The sequence below is a fragment of the Triticum urartu genome, chromosome 7 (genome assembly GCF_003073215.2).
Source record: "Triticum urartu cultivar G1812 chromosome 7, Tu2.1, whole genome shotgun sequence".
Classification (NCBI taxonomy): Eukaryota; Viridiplantae; Streptophyta; class Magnoliopsida; order Poales; family Poaceae; genus Triticum; species Triticum urartu.
In genome coordinates this window covers 124,869,785-124,891,634 of record NC_053028.1, presented here as the reverse complement: position 1 = coordinate 124,891,634, position 21,850 = coordinate 124,869,785, and positions in this window count along the sequence as shown.

Below are 21,850 nucleotides of genomic sequence, written 5' to 3'. Positions count from 1 at the left end.
TCAGCCCCTTACGAAGCAACGCATAAACTAGGGTTTAAGCTTCTGTCACTCTAGCAACCCATCATCTACTTATTACTTCCCAATGCCTTCCTCTAGGCCCAAATAATGGTGAAGTGTTATGTAGTCGACGTTAACATAACACCACTAGAGGAGAGACAACATACATCTCATCAAAATATCAAACGAATACCAAATTCACATGACTACTAATAGCAAGACTTCTCCCATGTCCTCAGGAACAAATGTAACTACTCACAAAGCATAGTCATGTTCATAATCAGAGGGGTATTAATATGCATAAAGGATCTGAACATATGATCTTCCACCAAATAAACCAACTAGCATCAACTACAAGGAGTAATTAACACTACTAGCAACCCATAGGTGCCAATCCCGGACTTGGAGACAAGAATTGGATACAAGAGATGAACTAGGGTTTTGAGAGGAGATGGTGCTGGTGAAGATGTTGATTGAAATTTCCCTCTCTCGATGAGAGGAGCGTTGGTGATGATGATGGCGATGATTTCCCCCTCAAGGAGGGAGGTTTCCCCGGTAGAACAGCTCCGCCAGAGCCCTAGATTGGTTCCGCCAAGGTTCCGCCTCATGGCGGCGGAGTTTCGTCCGAGAAGATGGCTTATGATTTTTTCCTCATCGAAAGACTTCATATAGAAGAAGATGGCCATCGGAGGGCCACCAAGGGGCCCATGAGGTAGGGGGCGCGCCCCCCACCCTCGTGGGCAGGGTGTGGCCCCCTTGGTGAACTTCTTGCGCTCGGTATTTTTTATATATTCTGAAAACGTCTTCTGTGACGTTTCAGGATTTTTGGAGCTGTGCAGAATAGGTCTCTAATATTTGCTCCTTTTTCAGCCCAGAATCCTAGCTGCCAGCATTCTCCCTCTTTATGTAAACCTTGTAAAATAAGAGAGAATAGGCATAAGTATTGTGACATAATGTGTAATAATAGCCCATAATGCAATAAATATCGATATAAAAGCATGATGCAAAATGGACGTATCAACTCCCCCAAGCTTATACCTCGCTTGTCCTGAAGCGAAAGCCGAAATCGAAAAATATGTCCACATGTTTAGAGATAGAGGTGTCGATAAAAATAAAATACGGACATGAGGGCATCATGACCATTCTTAGAACATCAACTTATATAATTATTGTCATATGATCTCTTATGCTAGGGTAATAATTCAATCACAATTTCAAGTATGAATCATAAACTTCACTGAAAACTAACAAACTATAATCTCAGTCATTGGAGCAATTGCAATTTATCATAACATAGGAAAGAGTCAATATATAAGAGCTTTTCAGCAAGTCCACATACTCAACTATCATATAGTCTTTCACAATTGCTGACACTCATGCAATACTTAGAGTTTTAATCGGACACAGAGAAAGATAGGGGCTTATAGTTTTGCCTCCCAACGTTTTACCTCAAGGGTAATGTCAACAATAATAGTTCATGAAAACTCACATCCAATTAGCCATATATACCAGGATCTTTCCAACATACTGTGCTTGCCAAAGGATAAAATGTAAAAAGGAAGGGTGAAGATCACCATGACTCTTATGCAAGGTAGGAGATAAAAGTAAAAGATAGGCCCTTCGCAGAGGGAAGCAGAGGTTGTCATGCGCTTTTATTGTTGGATGCACAAAATCTTAATGCGAAAGAACGTCACTTTATATTGCCACCTGTGATATGGACCTTTATTATGCAATCTGTCGCTTTTATTTCTTCCATATCACACGATCGAATAAAGTTTATTTTCTCCCACACTAGTAAGTCATACATATTTAGAGGGCAATTTTTATTGCTTGCACCGATGACAACTTACTTGGAGGATCATACTCAATCCATAGGTAGGTATGGTCGACTCTCATGGCAAAATTGGTTTAAGGGTATTTGGAAGCACAAGTAGTATCTCTACTTGGTGCAATGAATTTGGCTAGCATGAGGGGGAAAGGCAAGCTCAACCATGTTGGATGATCCATGACAATATAATTTATCTCAGATGTAAGAAAACATAACCCATTACATTGTCTTCATTGTCCAACACCAACTCTTTAGCATGTCATATTTTAATGAGTGCTCACAATCATAAAAGATGTCCAAGATAGTATATTTATATGTGAAGACCTCTCTTTCTTTATTACTTCCTATTAATTGCAATGATGACCAAAACTATGTTTGTCAACTCTCAACAACTTTTATTCATCATACTTTTTCTATGTGAGCTCATTACTCTCCATAAGATCCATATGATCTCTTTGTTTCCCTTTTTATTTATTTCTCTTTTCTTTTATTCACTTAGGATCATGGCAAAATAATGAAGCCCTTGACTCAACACTAATCTTTATTATATATAGCTCACGGACTCGATTACATAGAAGGATCATAAAGCAAAACTCACAACTAGATCATACTAACAACTTTTATTCTACTAGATCAAGATATTACCAAAAGGATCGAACTAAGAAAAACGGTAAAGATAAAAGTGATGGTGATACGATACCGGGGCACTCCCCCAAGCTTGGCAGTTGCCAAGGGGAGTGCCCATACCCGATGTTCAGTTCTTCTTTGTTGGTGAAGGTGGAGTCGTTGATGATGGATAGTCACACATCGAGCGTAGGAGGTCTTCTAACCTGCGGATAATGCCTTTGAGTGCGATGATATGCTCCTTCAACAAAATATTTTCACGTGTGAGATACTTATTTTGTATTCGAGCTAACTCAATCATCTTGAAAGCTTCGATCTCAGTTGGGGTAATAAGATTGTGATCAAGTTGAACGATGTCTTCTGTTGCCGAACTTGGTCCTCCATGGCCTTCTTGGTCCCTTCCTCCTTGTTGATCTCCATGGGTTCTTCTCTCTGCAGCTCTATCTTCATTAGCCAAGCATCGTTGCCCTCATGGTTGGAGGAGGAGGGAGACGACATAGTGCCTGGCCTTAACAACCCTGACAGAAAACAACTCGAAATAAAAGACAAGAGATAATTGTGTGATACGGGAGTCAAAACCCCAGGGAGATTATATAATGAATTTTTACCGACCAAACTACGTGTCGTGTAAGAAAACGGAGTCCGAAGAGCACACAAGGTGCCCACGAGGTAGGGGGGCGCGCCCTCCACCCTCGTGGAGGCCTTGTGTCCTTCCCGGACTGCTACTTATTTTTCTATTTTTCTAAATATTCCAAAATGGAGAAATATTGCCTTAAAAACTGTTTTGGAGTCGGCTTACTTACCGTACCACATACCTATTCCTTTTCGGAGTCTGAAACATTCCGAAAAGTGCCCCTTATGTATTGCTCCGGGGTTACAATTTCAATAACATTGGTTTCAACATTCATGGGATTACCTGAGATATAATGTTTGATTCTTTGACCGTTCACCACCTTCGGATTTTTGCCTTGGAAGTTGTTGATTTTTATGGCACCGGAACGATAGACCTCCTCGATAACGTAAGGACCTTCCCATTTAGAGAGAATTTTTCCTGCAAAAAATCTTAAACGAGAGTTGTATAGCAATACATAATCACCTACATTAAACTCACGCTTTTGTATTCTTTTGTCATGCCATCTTTTAACTTTTTCTTTAAACAACTTAGCATTTTCATAGGCTTGGGTTCTCCATTCATCGAGTGAGCTAATATCAAATAACCTCTTCTCATCGGCAAGTTTAAAATCATAATTGAGCTCTTTAATAGCCCAATCTGCCTTGTGTTCTAGTTCGAGAGGTAAGTGACATGCTTTTCCATAAACCATTTTATATGGAGACATACCCATAGGATTTTTATATGCAGTTCTATAGGCCCATAATGCATCATAAAGTTTCTTGGACCAATTCTTTCTAGATCTATTATCAGTCTTTTGAAAAATTAATTTGAGCTCTCTATTGCTCAATTCTACTTGACCACTAGACTGTGGGTGATAAGGAGATGCAATTCTATGATTAACATCATACTTAGCAAGCATTTTACGGAAAGCACCATGAATAAAATGTGAACCACCATCAGTCATTAAATATCTAGGGACTCCAAATCTTGCAAAAATAACTTCTTTAAGCATTTTAATAGAAGTGTTATGATCAGCACTACTAGTTGGAATAGCTTCTACCCATTTAGTAACGTAATCAACAACAACTAAAATATGTGTATATCCATTAGAGGCAGGAAAAGGTCCCACATAGTCAAAGCCCCAAACATCAAATGGTTCAATAACGAGTTAATAATTCATTGGAATTTCTTGATGTCTACTAATATTACCAAGTCTTTGACATTCATCACAAGATAATACAAACTTACGGGCATCCTTGAACGGAGTAGGCCAATAAAAAGCAGATTGCAATACCATATGTGCAGTTCTATCTCTAGCATGGTGTCCTCCATAAGCTTCGGAGTGACACTTGCGTAGGATCTGTTCCCGTTCATGTTCAGGTACACAACGTCTAATAACACCATCTACTCCTTCTTTATAAAGATGTGGGTCATCCCAAAAGTAATGCCTCAAATCATAGAAGAACTTTTTCTTTTGCTGGTATGTGAAACTAGGTGGTATGAATTTGGCAACAATGTAATTAGCATAATCAGCATACCATGGAGCAGTATGAGAAGCATTTATGACATTTAATTTCTCATCAGGAAAGCTATCATCAATAGGTAGTGGGTCATCAAGCACATTTTCTAACCTAGACAAGTTGTCTGCGATGGGGTTCTCAGCTCCCTTTCTATCAACAATATGCAAATCAAATTTTTGTAGCAAGAGAACCCATCTAATAAGTCTAGGTTTAGTATCTTTCTTTTCCATAAGATATTTAATAGCAGCATGATCAGTGTGAATAGTTATTTTAGAATCAACAATATAAGGTCTGAACATATCACAAGCAAATACAACTGCTAAGAATTCTTTTTCAGTAGTAGCATAATTTCTTTGAGCATTGTCTAGGGTTTTACTAGCATATTGAATAACATTTAATTTGTTATCAACTCTTTGCCCTAGAACAGCACTATCGGTGGGAACGACACCTATGGGATCACAAGAATCCCTACTACGGTTAGCGGGGCGCGGGGTCGTGAGAAGAGAGGATCTAACAGGTAGCACACAGCTTGTTTATCCAGGTTCGGGCCGCAAGGATGCGTAAAACCCTACTCCTGCTTTGGTGGATTGTATATCTGTGTTCTTGAGCTAGCTATGGGGCGTGAGGAGCTCCAAAAAGCCGAATCCCTCTCCTGGTCTCCTCGGGCCTCCTTTTATAGAAAAAGGGGTTGCCACAGTGGCACACAGGAGGTGGAAAGGGTACAGTGATGCGAGGTTATCCCTCGCATTACATGACAAGGCGCATTTAATGTGTCTTGCTTAGGTGTCCTTGCTTTATCGGGGACGGGGGAGAAACCTGTCTCGTCCATCGCCGCTCCTTCTTGTGTCGACACGCGCCCTGGCCAGCGACACCTGTGATGCCACATAGGTAGGCAGGCAGCTGAGGTGGCGCAGTGGTGGGTCTTCACGAAGATCTGCATGCCGCCACGCAGGTGCCTGCCCAGCTGGTTGGGTCGGCAGCTGCATGCATGCGGAGGTGGAGGTTTAGTCGGCGTGGGCCTGATGGTGGCCCTGTGGGTGTCCTCGGTAAGGGCCTTGCCGGGGCCCTGGCAAGGGCTTTGCCAAGGCGCCTGCTGTCATCCCCGGCAAGGCGCTTGCTGGGGACCTTGTGGTCTTCCTTGGCTGGGATCCCGCCAAGGGTTGTCGTCTCCTTGGTGCATATCTGATCTTGAATATCTTCACAAAGATCTGCATGCCGCCACGGGGATGTCTCCCGAATCCTTGCCCTTTGGGGGCAGTGGACTCAAGGGTGATTTGCTCCATAGGCGCGGGACGAGTCGCCGCGGCAAGGGTCTTGCCGGGGCTACTGGGACTGTCTCCTGGCAAGGATCTTGCCGGGGGAGTCCGCTTCGTCCCCTTTGCTCTTCGTGGTCTTGGCCTTGGCATCGTTCTAGTCCCCTTGAGCTTCGGTCTTACCCCGGCTTACCTCCCTTGCCTTGCTTGGTGTGGTGGTGCCCGTGGCTCAGACTGCCCGTGCACAGTTATAGGGGTACAAAAAGTGTACCCCTCTTTTTTTACACCGACAGGAGCCCCCGGGCCTGGGCCACACATAAGCGCAACGCGTTGTTGGGCTAGGCCCAAAAACGGTGCGCGGGCAGGCGGGGCGATTTTTACCGCGGTAAGATTCCTTGCGCGCTGCGCTTCCCACGATTCCCACGCGTGGCATGACGTGGGCAGCATGCGTGGGGTTGGTTCCCGCGGGCATGCGTCACACCACAGTTAATGTGAAAGGAGGCGGCCCGTGTTCTCCCCCATAAAAAAGGAATAACCGCGGGCGCGCTGCTCACTTCCTCCTCCTTCCTCGTGCCTTTTCCAATCTCAGAGCCGCCATTTCCTCTCTTCCTTCCTTCCTAAGCTTCCGCCGTCGCCCGCCGTCATCGCTTCACCATCCCCCTTCCTCAGCCCTCTAAACTTCTTGGCCGCCATGGCACCCAAATCCGTCAAGGGCAAGGGGGTGGCTAAGGGCGGTGGGACTGTGGAGCCGCTGGAGAGCGCGCTGTCGGGGGACCGGACAAAGTCCGCCTTTTTCTTCCCCTCGACGGTTGATGTTCATGAGCTCCGGGCCTCCTTCAGGCCCCTATGGGGAGCGAAGACGGGGGAGAGAGTTCGGGACACCCGGCGACGCGCGTCATTCCTGCTGCTTGCGCCGATCTTGCTCCAAATCGGTATCCCTTTTTCGTTGATTATCTTTCTTGCGGGTTGTGCCCCCCTTTCTCCAATTTCTTCTGTGACATTATGCACACCTTCGGCTTTCGCCTCTTGGATTTTACTCTGAATGCGGTGGCGTGCATGGCTTTCTTCGCGCATCTTTGCGAAGGCTTTGCCGGGGTGCAGCCCAACACGGCGCTCTTCCGCCATTATTTCTTCCCTCGGATCCAACCGGGAGGTGCCGTCTCTGGTCACGTCACCTGGATCCCAAGATCCAAGGGTGCGTACCTGGACGGTGCCGTGAAGGAGAGGTGGGAGGAATGGCATGGCCGGTGGTGCTGGATTGAGGATGAAGACCCGCCGGAATTCTGCAAGGTCTGCCGAGTGCCGTCGGTCCGCGGCAGCAATTGGAGTGATGTCGATGTCGCCGACGGGAGTCTCACTGTCGCCACCACCAGGATGCTCCGGCTCACCCGGGCTGGACTCACCCTTGAGATGATCGGGGCGGACTTCATTCGTTGCCGGATCGCCCCGTTGCACAACAAGGGGAGGCCAGCCTGGCTTTTTACGAATCCGGCTGACATTATGCGACTCCGCCCTGGCCTCGACCACAATTTCACGGTGTTGGCGCATGCCCACTTCTGCCAGCGGCTTTTCCAGCTTGATGTGGGTCGCGATGGTGAGGTCGAATGGACCGGCAAGGCCGCGAGGGTTGCCGCAAAGGTTGGCAAGGCCCTCAAGGGGCCGTTTTTCAAGCTGCCAGCGGGGGTGGTCCCGTTGTGCAACAATTCACATCGGTCCGAGATCATCGCCATGATGCCGGATTGTAATGCGCATGGCCTTGTCCCGAGCTGGAAGGAGCCGAAGGACGCGGATGTGCAGCAATTCTTTGACACCCTGATCAAGGTGTATGTCAATGCTGACGCCGAGCGGTGGCTTATCATGGACACCACCCAGGCAGAGCTGGACTACATCGCCACTAGGGCGAGGGAGGCACAGGTTTCCATGGAGGCCGGCAGCGCCGAGGGTGTGGAGGACAAGGCCGCAACGGCTGCGGAGGAAGAGCAGCTCACCCGGTGGGCGGCGGCCACCGAGGAGGTCAGCAGCGCCGACACTGGAGCTCTGCTTGTCGAAGACGCGGCCGACGAGTCGTCAGAGGAGGAGGGCGTGGCGGCGGGTTCGACGCCAACCAGGGGAAGAGGGCGAGTCCTTCGGTGGGCTGGCTCCGGCGAGCCGGTCCGGCCCGGCAGGGCTACGCGACCTCAATTGACCCTAGAGGGGTCTGGGCATCACACGAGGGCCACGGCAGCCAAGAGGCTGACGAAGGCCGCTGAGAAGAAGAAGACAACAACCCCTTCCTCATCTAGGCGCGCACAAACCCCGCCGTCTTCGCCTCCTCCGGCAGATGTCGACTCGGATGTTGACGCGGAGGTCACTTTTGATCTCGGGCCTCTCAGCCCGAAGAGGAAAAGGAAAGTGGTGGAGGAAGAGGAGATAGATGACGAGTAAGTATTCCGTTCCTTACTGCCATTTCCATTCCTCTGAATTAAGTCACTCATCTTGATCCGTTTTTGCTTTTGCAGGGATGCAGAGACGTTGGCCCAGAGGGTGAAGAGGGCGAAGGCCTCGGCGAGCAGTCAGCCCCCGGCTGGGGCTTCAAAGACGCCACTGGTGGTGTTGAGCAGCCCGGACAGCAGCCCCCGGCACAGCCCCCAGCGTAAGTCCGTCACCCTCCTCTTATTCGACATGTAGTAGGCGTTCGATGCTATGGTGTTGACCTTGTCGGGTTTGCAGGAGGGGAGTGGCAGCAGGAGGAGCCGCAGAGGGTTACCCCCAACACACCACCCCCATCGACTACGCCGCCACGAGGGGCGCCCCGGCAAGGGCATCAAGCACGGAGCCCACACCCATGGAGGAAGAGGGGAACTTGGGCCCTGGTGACTCTGCCACGGCGCCAAATGCTGGCGGGGAGGGGACTTCTGCTTCACAGCCCGACACTGGTGAGTCGTCTGTCCTCCGTCTCTGTTTTCCCTTATTCTTTTCCTTGGCTTCAATGCTCCCATTACTGCCCAGGCCCTCCTTCAACAGATATGGAGGACGTGGATACTGTTGTTGGAAATATTGCTGAGGAGGCCGCGGTGGAGGCCGACAGGATTGCCGCCAAAGAAGCCGCCAGAGATGCTGGCGAGGTCGCCGCCGATGAGGCCGCCAAGGATGCTGCCGAGGACACCACTGCGGGGGCCGCCAAGGCGACCAGCGAGGCTTCTGCCGAGGGTGCCAGTGGTGGTCCTGTCGGGGAAGCCGGCAAGGCCACCGCCGAGGAAGAGGTGGTTGATGATCAGCCTCCCTCCTCCTCAACCTCGGGCCCCGGCAGATATCTGAAGGTGGGCGACGATCTTTTCATCCATCTCCCAGGGGCGTCAAGTTCCCGGGTGCCCGCCGAAGGGGAAGTCTTCAACAGCGAGGTGCTTGCCGCCACCGGGCTCGAGGTTGTCGATGAGCCGGGCGTTGGCGGTGATGGTTCTCCAGAAGAGCAGCTTTTCCGCGCTATGGGGGCCAACTTCCGAAAACTCCAGGCGCTCTACCGTGTCCGTCTGGACAAGGTTAAGTCCAGGACGGCAACGGTGGACCAGGCAGAGGTGGATTTCAAGGCGCGCGTTGCTGAGACGCAGACCTGGTTCCACCAGACTCGCAAGGAGCAGAGGGCCTTTCAGGAGGAATTGGCCAAGCGCAATGTCGAGCTCACCATGAATATGGCTGACATCGAGAAGGCCCAGGAAAAGGCGGCGAACTTGGCTGCCGCGGCCGAGGCCGTCCGGAACCAGCATCAAGCCGCACTGGATTCCTAGGAAGAGGACCTCACCGTGCGTGAGGCGAAGCTTGCCGCAGCGCTCCGTGGCAAGGATGAGGAGCTCGAGGCCCTTGTTGCGCGGCAGACTCGCGAGCTGGAGCAGAGGCACAAGGAGGCACTCGATGCCCAGGATCTGGCCCATGCCGGCAAAGTAAGGGAGTTGGAGGTGGAGCGGGACGAGCTGAAGGAGCGGGCCTTCAAGCTGTCCAACGAGAAGAGCACGCTCAACAGCGCCTTGGTAGAGGCGCAAGGAGCGGTCATCAGCAGGGCTGGGGAGCTCTCCGAAGCGCAAAACTCCATTAGAGATCTCAAGCTGAAGCTGGAGAATCTCGAGAAGATGTTGTCGGAGAGCAGGGCTCGGGAGGAGACCTTGACTAGGAGCCTGGAGGAGGAGAAGCAGCTGCGGGTGAACGAGGTCGCCTCCCACCAGGAATATGTGGCGGGCGAGAACAGATGGATCAGCCGTCTAGAGGAGGTCGCCGGCAGGTTCACCTCGCAGTTGGCCACCATGGGGATGCCAAACATGAGGTACGCCCCTGAGCGCAGCGGGACCGTCAACACCAAGCTGACCCTGTTCTTCGGGGGCGTCCTCAGAGCCTTGGCTTATCTTCACCCCAACCGAGCGGCCACGTTGGCCGGGGAAGCCCGGCGACTTTGCCGGGGGGTCATGACCAAGGTCCTCACCAAGATGGCGTACTAGAATCCCGACCTCGACTTCGGTGGTGCGATGGATAGCTTGTCGGATGGTATTGACCTCACGGTGCTCAAGGAGCGCATCAAGCCCGTCATCAGCAGCATCGACGAAATCAAGAGGGTGGAAGGCCAGCGCCAGGATTAGGCATCCCGTTCTTCACCACCGCTGCAGGTTCACAACCAAGACAAATTTCATCTTTAGTTAAAACCGCAGAAATGATGTGATGTAATATAACTTTGCAGTACTTTTAATTTCATGCACGTTATTTCCCCGTTCAATTCCTCTTTGTATGCGCGCCCTACGTCGATTGGGTAGGCTCGCTGGCGCGGAAGCCCCTAGCGGCATTTTGGGGACGGATCCCCATGGGCCTGCTGGATACGCGTGCTGCCGGACGAGCCACCTTTCCGTTCTGAACGCGGCCGCTCGAACTGTCGAGCTTGACTCGAGTCAGAATCGAGAGCGTTGTTGATCGCGGAAGGCTACTCTGCCATTCTCGACGCAGCCACTTGAGCTGTTGAGCGGACTCGAAACAGGGTAAGGGCGTTGCCGATCGTGGGAGAGCCCCCTGGCGTGCAGGTTTCTCATACAAAGGCGTGATATCTCCGGGGGGAATAACCTCATATAAGAAGGATAGAACAAATAAGGGTTCAGTGCAACTTAGCTTCTGTTTGTAGTCGCTTGAGCGCTGATCTTCCGGCCTCCTTCCCTCTCCAAGAGCCACGAAGACGAAGGAGTGCTGGGCTGATTGCTAGAGCCGATTCTCACAACTGCGCCCCCTACCTGGCACGCCAAAGATGTCGGTGGGAACGACACCTATGGGATCACAAGAATCCCTACTACGGTTAGCGGGGCGCGGGGTCGTGAGAAGAGCGAATCTAACAGGTAGCACACAGCTTGTTTATCCAGGTTCGGGCCACAAGGATGTGTAAAACCCTACTCCTGCTTTGGTGGATTGTATATCTATGTTCTTGAGCTAGCTATGGGGCGTGAGGAGCTCCAAAAAGCCGAATCCCTCTCCTGGTCGCCTCGGGCCTCCTTTTATAGAAAAAGGGGTTGCCACAGTGGCACACAGGAGGTGGAAAGGGTACAGTGATGCGAGGTTATCCCTCTCATTACATGACAAGGTGCATTTAATGCGTCTTGCTTAGGTGTCCTTGCTTTATCGGGGACGGGGGAGAAACCTGTCTCGTCCGTCGCCGCTCCTTCTTGTGTCGACACGCGCCCTGGCCAGCGACGCCTGCGATGCCACGTAGGTAGGCAGGCAGCTGAGGTGGTGCAGTGGTGGGTCTTCACGAAGATCTGCATGCCGCCATGCAGGTGCCTGCCCAGCTGGTTGGGTCGGCAGCTGCATGCATGCGGCGGTGGAGGTTTAGTCGGTGTGGGCCTGATGGTGGCCCTGCGGGTGTCCTCGGTAAGGGCCTTGCCGGGGCCCTGGCAAGGGCTTTGCTAAGGCGCCTGCTGTCATCCCCGGCAAGGCGCTTGCCGGGGGCCTTATGGTCTTCCTCGGCTGGGATCCCGCCAGGGGTTGTCGTCTCCTTGGTGCGTATCTGATCTTGAATATCTTCACAAAGATCTGCATGCCGCCACGGGGATGTCTCCCGAATCCTTGCCCTTTGGGGGCAGTGGACTCAAGGGTGATTTGCTCCGTAGGCGCGGGACGAGTCGCCGCGGCAAGGGTCTTGCCGGGGCTGCTGGGACTGTCTCCCGGCAAGGATCTTGTCGGGGGAGTCCGCTTCGTCCCCTTTGCTCTTCGTGGTCTTGGCCTTGGCGTCGTTCTAGTCCCCTTGAGCTTCGGTCTTACCCTGGCTCACCTCCCTTGCCTGGCTTGGTGTGGTGGGGCCCGTGGCTCAGACTGCCCATGCACAGTTATAGGGGTACAAAAAGTGTACCCCTCTTTTTGTATACCGACAAGCACCTACAGCATAATCACTAGCATCACACATAATTTGAAAGGGTAAATTCCAATCAGGTGGTTGAACAATAGGTGCAGAGATCAATGCTTTCTTAAGTATTTCAAATTCCTCTACACAATCATCATCAAAAACAAATGGTATATCTTTTTGTAATAAATTAGTCAGAGGCCGAGAAATTTTTGAGAAGTCCTTAATGAACCTCCTATAAAATCCAGCGTGACCATGGAAAATTCTGATACCTTTGATGTCCTTGGGGCATGGCATCTTTTCAATAGCATCAACCTTGGCTTTATCAACTTCAATACCTCTTTGAGAAACTTTATGCCCCAAGACAATACCTTCATTAAGCATAAAGTGGCACTTTTCCCAATTCAAGACAAGATTAGTTTCTTCACATCTCTGCAAAACTTGATCAAGGTTGCTCAAGCAATCATCAAAAGAAGATCCATAGATGGAAAAATCGTCCATGAAAACGTCACAAATCTTTTCACAGAAGTCAGAGAATATAGCCATCATGAATCTTCGAAAGGTAGCAGGTGCATTACATAAACCAAAAGGCATACGTCTATAAGCAAAAGTACCAAAAGGGCGAGTAAAAGTAGTCTTTGATTGATCCTTGGCTGACACGTGTATTTGAGAGAAACCAGAATAACCATCTAGAAAGCAAAAATGTGTATGTTTGGATAATCTTTCTAACATTTGATCGATAAAAGGTAAGGGGTAATGATCCTTTTTAGTGGCCTTATTTAATTTGCGGAAATCAATTACCATCCTATAACCTGTAATAATTATTTGAGGGATCAATTCATCTTTATCATTAGGAACAACAGTAATACCTCCCTTCTTAGGGACACAATGGATAGGACTTAACCACTAACTATCAGCAACGGGATAGATTATACTTGCCTCAAGGAGCTTTAGTATTTCCTTTCTTACCACTTCTTTCATTTTAGGATTCAGCCGTCGTTGATGATCACGAACTGGTTTAGCATCTTCTTCCAAATTTATTTTATGTTGACATAGAGTGGGACTAATGCCCTTAAGATCATCAAGAGTATACCCAATAGCAGCACGGTGCTTCTTTAGAGTTTTCAATAATCTCTCTTCCTCATGCTCTGAAAGGTTAGCACTAATAATAGCAGGATATATCTTTTTCTCATCAAGATAAGCATATTTAAGAGTATCAGGCGACGGTTTAAGCTCAAACACGGGATCACCCTTGGGTGGAGGAGGATCCCCTAGGATTTCAATAGGCAAATTGTGTTTCAGAATAGGTTCCTGTTTAAAGAATACTTCATCTATTTCCCTTCTTTCATTCATAAACATATCATTTTCATGGTCTATCAAATATTGTTCTAAAGGATCACTAGGAGGTACGGCAATAGAAGCAAGACCAATAATTTGATCCTTACTAGGTAATTCTTCTTCACGATGTTGTCTACTAAATTTAGAGAAATTAAATTCATGAGACATATCATCTAAACCGATAGTAACAACATACTTTTTGCAATCTATCTTAGCATTAACAGTGTTTAAGAAGGGTCTACCAAATATAATGGGACAAAAGCTATCTTGTGGGGAACCAAGAACAAGAAAATTAGCGGGATATTTAGTTTTCCCACACAAGACTTCAACATCTCTAACAATTCCCATTGGTGATATAGTATCTCTATTGGCAAGTTGAATTGTGACATCAATATCTTCTAACTCAACACGTGCAATAGCATGCATGATTTCTCTATATAGGCCAATAGGTATTGCACTAGCACTGGCACCCATATCACATAAGCCATGATAACAATGATATCCTATTTTAACAGAAATAACAGGCATGCCTACCACCGGTCTAGGTTTATCTTTAGCACAAGGTTTAGCAATTCTAGCATTTTCATCATAGAAATAAATAACATGCCCATCAATATTATCAGCTAAGAGATCTTTAACAATAGCAATATTAGGTTCAACTTTAACTTGCTTAGGAGGTGTATATGTTCTAATATTGCTTTTACGAACCACAGTTGAAGCTTTAGCATGATCCTTTATCCTAACAGGGAAAGGTGGTTTCTCAACATAAGAAGTAGGAACAATATGATCATTATAAGTGATAATCTTTTCTTCAACTTTAATAGGTGCAGCTACTTTTACTTCTATGGGAGGATGATATTTAAACCACTTCTCCTTGGGGAGATCAACATAAGTAGCAAAAGATTCACAGAAAGAAGCTACTATCTCAGAGTCAAGTCCATATTTAGTGCTAAATTTACGGAAAACATCGGTATCCATAAAAGATTTAACACAATCAAATTTAGGTGTCATACCTGACTCCTTACCTTCGTCGAGGTCCCAATCTTCAGAGTTGTGTTTAATTCTTTCCAATAAATCCCATTTGAATTCAATAGTCTTCATCATAAAAGAGACAGCACAAGAAGTATCGAGCATGGTGCGATTGTTATCATAAAGACGAGCATATAAATTTTGAATAATCATCTCTCTTGAGAGCTCATGATTGGGGCATGAATATAACATTGATTTAAGCCTCCCCCAAGCTTGAGCGATGCTTTCTCCTTCGCGAGGCCAAAATTATATATATAATTGCAATCACGATGAACAAGATGCATAGGATAAAACTTCTGATGAAATTCCAATTTCAATCATTTGTAGTTCCATGACCCCGTATCATCACATAGCCTATACCATGTCAATGCATTTTCCCTCAAAGATAAAGGGAAGACCTTCTTCTTAACAACATCTCTGGGTACACCTCCAAGCTTAAATAATCCACAAACTTCATCCACATATATTAGGTGCTCATCAGGATGCATTGTTCCGTCTCCTGCAAAAGGATTATCTAGCAGTTTTTCTAACATACCCGAAGGAATTTCAAAGCAGACATTTTCATTTTCATTTTCAGTAGGTTCAGTAGGTTGAGGAGCAACTATTTGCTCTACTGGTCGGGGTGAAGATACCCCGAACAAGCCCCTCAAAGGATTACTTTCCATAGTAACAAGTGACAGTAAATTTTAGCACACTATATAAATTTTCCTTACCAAATTCCACCTACCAAAGGCGCTTCACTCCCCGGCAACGGCGCTAGAAAAGAGTCTTGATGACCCACAAGTATAGGGGATCTATCGTAGTCCTTTCGATAAGTAAGAGTGTCGAACCCAACGACGAGCAGAAGGAAATGATAAGCGGTTTCCAGCAAGGTATTCTCTGCAAGTACTGAAATAAGTGGTAACAGATAGTTTTGTGATAGGATAATTTGTAACGAGCAACAAGTAACAAAAGTAAATAAAGTGCAGGAAGGTGTCCCAATCCTTTTTTTAGCAAAGGACAAGCCTGGACAAACTCTTATATAGAGAAAAGCGCTCCCGAGGACACATGGGAATATCGTCAAGCTAGTTTTCATCACGTTCATATGATTCACGTTCGGTACTTTGATAATCTGATATGTGGGTGGACCGGTGCTTGGGTGTTATCCTTACTTGGACAAGCATCCCACTTATGATTAACCTCTATTGCAAGCATCCACGACTACAAAAAAAGTATTAAGGTAAACCTAACCATAGCATGAAACATATGGATACAAATCAGCCCCTTACGAAGCAACGCATAAACTAGGGTTTAAGCTCTGTCACTCTAGCAACCCATCAGCTACTTATTACTTCCCAATGCCTTCCTCTAGGCCCAAATAATGGTGAAGTGTTATGTAGTCGATGTTCACATAACACCACTAGAGGAGAGACAGCATACATCTCATCAAAATATCGAACGAATACCAAATTCACATGACTACTAATAGCAAGACTTCTCCCATGTCCTCAGGAACAAACGTAACTACTCACAAAGCATATTCATGTTCATAATCAGAGGGGTATTAATATGCATAAAGGATATGAACATATGATCTTCCACCAAATAAACCAACTAGCATCAACTACAAGGAGTAATTAACACTACTAGCAACCCACATGTACCAATCCCGGACTTGGAGACAAGAATTGGATACAAGAGATGAACTAGGGTTTTGAGAGGAGATGGTGCTGGTGAAGATGTTGATGGAGATTGCCCTCTCCCGATGAGAGGAGCATTGGTGATGACGATGGCGATGATTTCCCCCTCCCGGAGGGAAGTTTCCCCGGCAGAACAGCTCCGCCAGAGCCCTAGATTGGTTCCGCCAAGGTTCCGCCTCGTGGCGGCTGAGTTTCGTCCGAGAAGATGGCTTATAATTTTTTCCTCATCGAAAGACTTCATATAGCAGAAGCTGGCCATCGGAGGGCCACCAGGGGGCCCACGAGGTAGGGGGCGCGCCCAGGGGGGTAGGGCGCGCCCCCACCCTCGTGGGCAGGGTGTGGCCCCCCTGGTGAACTTCTTGCGCTCGGTATTTTTTATATATTCTGAAAACGTTTTCCGTGAAGTTTCAGGACTTTTGGAGCTGTGCAGAATAGGTCTCTAATATTTGCTCCTTTTCCAGCCCAGAATCCCAGCTGTCGGCATTCTCCCTCTTTATGTAAACCTTGTAAAATAAGAGAGAATAGGCATAAGTATTATGACATAATGGGTAATAACAATCCATAATGCAATAAATATCGATATAAAAGCATGATGCAAAATGGACGTATCACCTGCCTGATCTCCTCGTGCGCTTCCCGGGATTCGGCCCACGCCTCCTCAGCCTCTTGAAGGGCCTTGATGAGGCCGATCGTCTGGGCTTTCTCCTTCTCCTCTAAGGACTTGCACTTGCTGGCGGCGTCCTTGAGCGCTTGCTCCACTTCGGTCACCCGCTCCTCGTATCGACAGCGGACGACCTGCTCGGACTTCAAGTCCTCAGCCACTTTATCAGCGGCCGCCTTGTTCACCCGGGCATGCTCCTTGACCTGGGAAAGTTCATCCGTAAGGGTCTCGTCTGCAGCAGAACTGCCTGCAATCACACACATAGCATTGCACGAGCTTTGACTCAAAATCTGCATATTAAATACAGGCATGAACAAGATATTCTGAAACATACCTTGCGCCTCGACAAGCCTCTCGTTGATGCGAACGAAATCCTCATCGGCCAGCCTCAGCTTACGCTTGAGCTCGGACACTTCGGCGGCCTGGGCGGTTGCCGCTAATAGTGAAGCCTGCTTCTCAAAATAGAAAAGTACATTATCTCCTGCAAGTATTATCGATCCTCTGTTCGGCCTCTTCTCAAAAGCCGAACAGAGTCTCAGGGCCTACTATCTATATACAGGCATATTTTTTATATGGAGAGCGGCCAAGAACATTACACGCCTACCTCGAAGCTTGTTAGCAGGCTAGTGAAGTCTTCGTTCAACCTGCTCTTGGCAGACTGAACCTTCTCAATCACCACACCCATTAGGGTGCGGTGCTCCTCCACGATGGAAGCACATTGCAGTGCCTCCATCAGTATGTTCGGCACCTCCGGAATAGTGGAGATCGCCGCTGGAGTTGGCACTTCCCCCTCTGAAGGGGGCTGCTTATTCGGTTCCAGGGCCACTCGGGTTCCCAGAACGGTGTTCGGCTGGGGGCCAGACTGGTCAAGACTCCCAGTCTCTACAGGGGTGGTTCCGTCCGTGTTTTCGGGGACTGAGGTATTACCCTCTGCCGCCGTGTTGTTGGCTTCTTGTGCCACCCCGTGCCCCGGAGAGGCTCTTCGGGACAACACCTCGGTGTCGTCCGTGGCAATAGACGGGGAGGCTCGCGAAGGTGACTCACTCTCCATCATCGTCGGATCTAAAGAGTTCCCCTCCGATGATTGTTGGGGAAGATCACGGGCCGGGCTACACCATGCAAAGCGTCAAATACCATAATCATGCATCAAAATTAAACTCATGTACGACATCTTCGGATACTTACGATTCGGCAAGAGGCTTTGGCCTGGGGCGCCATCTAGGGATGGCCTCGACGTCCGAGTCTGAGCCGTCTGGGAGGGATATTTTTCCCCTTTTGGGCACCTCCGCCTCTGGATCTTCGGAGGCCGCTCTTTTCTTATTCTTCCCCTTCTAGGAAAGGTCGTTGTCAGCCTCCTCCTCCTCTTCGTCCTCAGCCTCCTCGGAGGAGTGAGTTTCGGTCTCTCTGGACATCGCGTCCGAAGTACCTTTGCGGCAGAGGCCCTCTTTGGCTTCCTTCTTCTTCTTCTGGATCTTTTTTCTCCAGCGCCTGATAGGGTTCCAGGACCAGCATCCTCATTAAAAGAGGATCTGCTGGGTTTTCGGGTAATGGAGCTGGACATCTGATCCGCTCTGCCTTCTTTGTCCAGCCCTGTTTTACAGGATGGAATTCTCAGTACACTCCCTCTTTTGATTAATGAGCTATGTTATGTTCGGAAACGTAGTACTTACTGTGGAGGCTAGATGATTACAGTCGAGGCCGATGTCCTCGGACGTCTCTAGCCACGACTTTTGAGTCTTGAAAAGTAGCTTCTAGATCGCTTCATGCGTCGTGCCGAAGAATCGCTTCAGGATCCGTGGTCCTTCTGGATTGAACTCCCACATGCGGAGAGGCCGGCGTTGGCAGGGAAGGGACCGGAGGATGAGCATTACCTGGATCACATATGTGAGGCTGGCGCCCTTCTCTATGATATTTTTGATGCGCTTCTTCAGCATGAGCACCTCATCGGATGATCCCCGTTCCAGACCCTTGTTGGTCCATGACGCAAGACGCAGCGGGGGTCCAGATCGGAATACAGGGGCGGCCGCCCATTTGGTGCCACGGGGTTCAGTGATATAAAACCACTCCTGCTGCCATATCCGAACGATCTCCACGAAGGCTCCTTTGGGCCAGATAACCTTGGGAAGCTTGCTCACCATGGCGCCGCCACAATCTGCGTGTTGCTCGTCAACCACCTTTGGCTTCACGTTGAAAATATTGAGCCACAGACCAAAGTGCGAAGGAATGCCTCACACACGACGATAAATGCCGAAATATGAAGAAAAGAGTTCGGGGGCAGATCATGAAAATCTAGCCCGCAGTAGAACATGGACCATGAACAAAGGGGTGGAGGGGAAACCCTATCCCATGGAGAAAGTGAGGGAGGAACACGACCCTCTCACCGGGCTCTGGAGTGGGGATAACTTGCTCCTTGGTTGGGAGTCTGTGTCTGATTTTCATTGTCAAGTATCGCGCCTCCCGAAGCTCCTTGATGTCCTTCTCCATCACGGAGGAGGTTGTCCACTTGCCTTGCAAGCTGGATCCGGACATGGACGGAGTATTTGGTGGTGATGAGAAAGATTGGGACTTGGGCGCTGGAGCTCAAGGACGGATGGGCTGAGGAAGGAGAAGGTGTGGGGAGAAGAGACGAATTCTTATCCTCTTATTAAGGCCGTGAATATCAAGCCCCCCCCCCCACACACAAAGCCTTAAAACTTGCCTATTCCCAAGGGGTCGTGTAAAACAGCACGGTTGGATTACCCAAACCCGTATTGATGAAAATCCCATAATAAGGGGACACGATCTCTACTTTGACGAGACGTGTCAATGAGGACCGCGCCTCGAAATACGAAGCAGGAGGCTAAAAATGCTTCGAAATAATAATAATAAGGCCAGAACATAACGTCTCACCGAAAAAGTTGTCCATGGACACGACTTATTTTGATTAAGTGTTTTGCCCTTGTGGTTCAGGGTTGTGACTATTATACGGAGCCAAACATAGTTCTTTTGGCCAACTTCTTTGGAGTATTCGAAGGAGGAACCCGCCTTGCAATGCCGAAGACAATTTGCACGCTGGACACATCGTCATTGAAGCTTGGTTCAGGGGCTATTGAGGGAGTCCTGGATTAGGGGGTCCCCAGGCGTCCGGGCTATGTGATATGGGCCGGACTATTGGGCCGAGAAGATACAAAATAGAAGGCCTTCCCCCATGTCCGGATGGGACTCTCCTTTGCGTGGATGGCAAGCTTGGTGTTCGGATGTGAAGATTCCTTTCTCTGTAAACTGACTTTGTACAACCCTAGGCCCCTCCGGTGTCTATATAAACTGGAGGGTTTAGTCCGTAGAGGAAATCATAATCCTACAGGCTAGACATCTAGGGTTTAGCCATTACGATCTCGAGGTAGATCAACTCTTGTAACCCCTATACTCATCAAAGTCAATCAAGCAGCAAGTAGGGTATTACCTCTATCAAGAGGGCCCGAACCTAGGTAAACATCGTGTCCCCTGCCTCCTATTACCTTCGATCCTTAGACGCACAGTTCAGGACCCCCTACCCGAGATCGGCCGGTTTTGACACCGACACCTGCCTCGCCCCTCGGTGAGCTACCATTTTTTTAATCATTTTTTTGCATTATTTTGCTACTGTTGGATGGATGAATGGATGCATGGATGGATGTTGGATGTTGTTAGGTTGTTAGGTTGATAGATGGATGAATGTTTTATGTGTCTTAGATGGATAGATGTTGTGATGTTGTTAGATTGATAGATGGATGAATGTTGTGATGTAGGTGAAATTCGAGACCCAAAATGAATTATCATAGTTAAAAAAGCAACTTGAGTCACTTAGTTTATAAAATAGTTAACGAAATTTTTATTTTCATTTTGTGATGTTGTCAAATAGCTATGTGAGATGTGCTCCAAAACTGGTATAAGATGAGTGGTTATTTTATCATGATGATCTTGTTAACAAAATTGAAGGACAAAATTTGACACTTGACGAAATATGATTTTTTTTCATAGTTTAAAGTGTCAATGCTTAATGTGAGGTGATGACCTAATTTTTTTTCACTCAATGGAATTAACAGGATTAGTGGTGTTCCATCTTCGTGGAGTGATCATCGACGTTGGAGGTGTTGGTCCACGATCGTCCCTCCTTTAATCGACTACATCCTCTACAATTGGAGGGTGAGCAACAATTCCATGACCTCGTCCGGTTTTTTTCCATGTCACTAGATTTCATTTTCACATCAAGTCGCGTAACCTAGGCGTCTCCCGTTCGAAAGGGTTGCATCGATAAATATGCATTCAATTGCATATTTATCACCGCAGCTCTTTCGGATTGTCCAGCATTTTCCACGGACAACCCGAGGATGTGTAGATTGGGTATGTTGTCCATGCTGTACCCCGTTTCGAGACGGGATTTTGGCGGTGCCTCCCCGTTGTTCTCTGGATGCACATTCTCCCGGCATTTTGCCGAGACGTGTATTTGGAGAACAGTGGGGAGGTGTTGCCGAAATTTTGTCTCGGAATGGGGTAAAGCATGGATAGCGTACTCAATCTACACATTCTCGGGTGCGATTAGGACCCATCTTTACCTATTAGAGATGTATGTGGGTTAAATGTTGTTTCTCGTCAACCCTGCAAAAATAAAATATTAATGTGAGTAATCTAAATGAATCCTTAATTTTGTTCTGTGGCTTCCAATAAAGCAGAGATGGCAGATAATCAGTGGATGTATAGTGGGTTTTCCATCAGAATCAAGTAACAGTAGAGTGGGTCGAGAAAACTGATGTGTTTTTTAGAGATATTCCGTAGTCCAATGAGGATGGTGCCAGAATGCCCTTGTGCCAAATGTAAGAGACGTATGTGCAGAGATAAGAGTGAGATGACTAAGCACCTTCGCACGCATGGATTTATGCCCAACTTTAATATGTCGATAAACTTTGCCCAGCGGGACCGTGGTAGAGAGGAGGTGATAAGACATCGCAT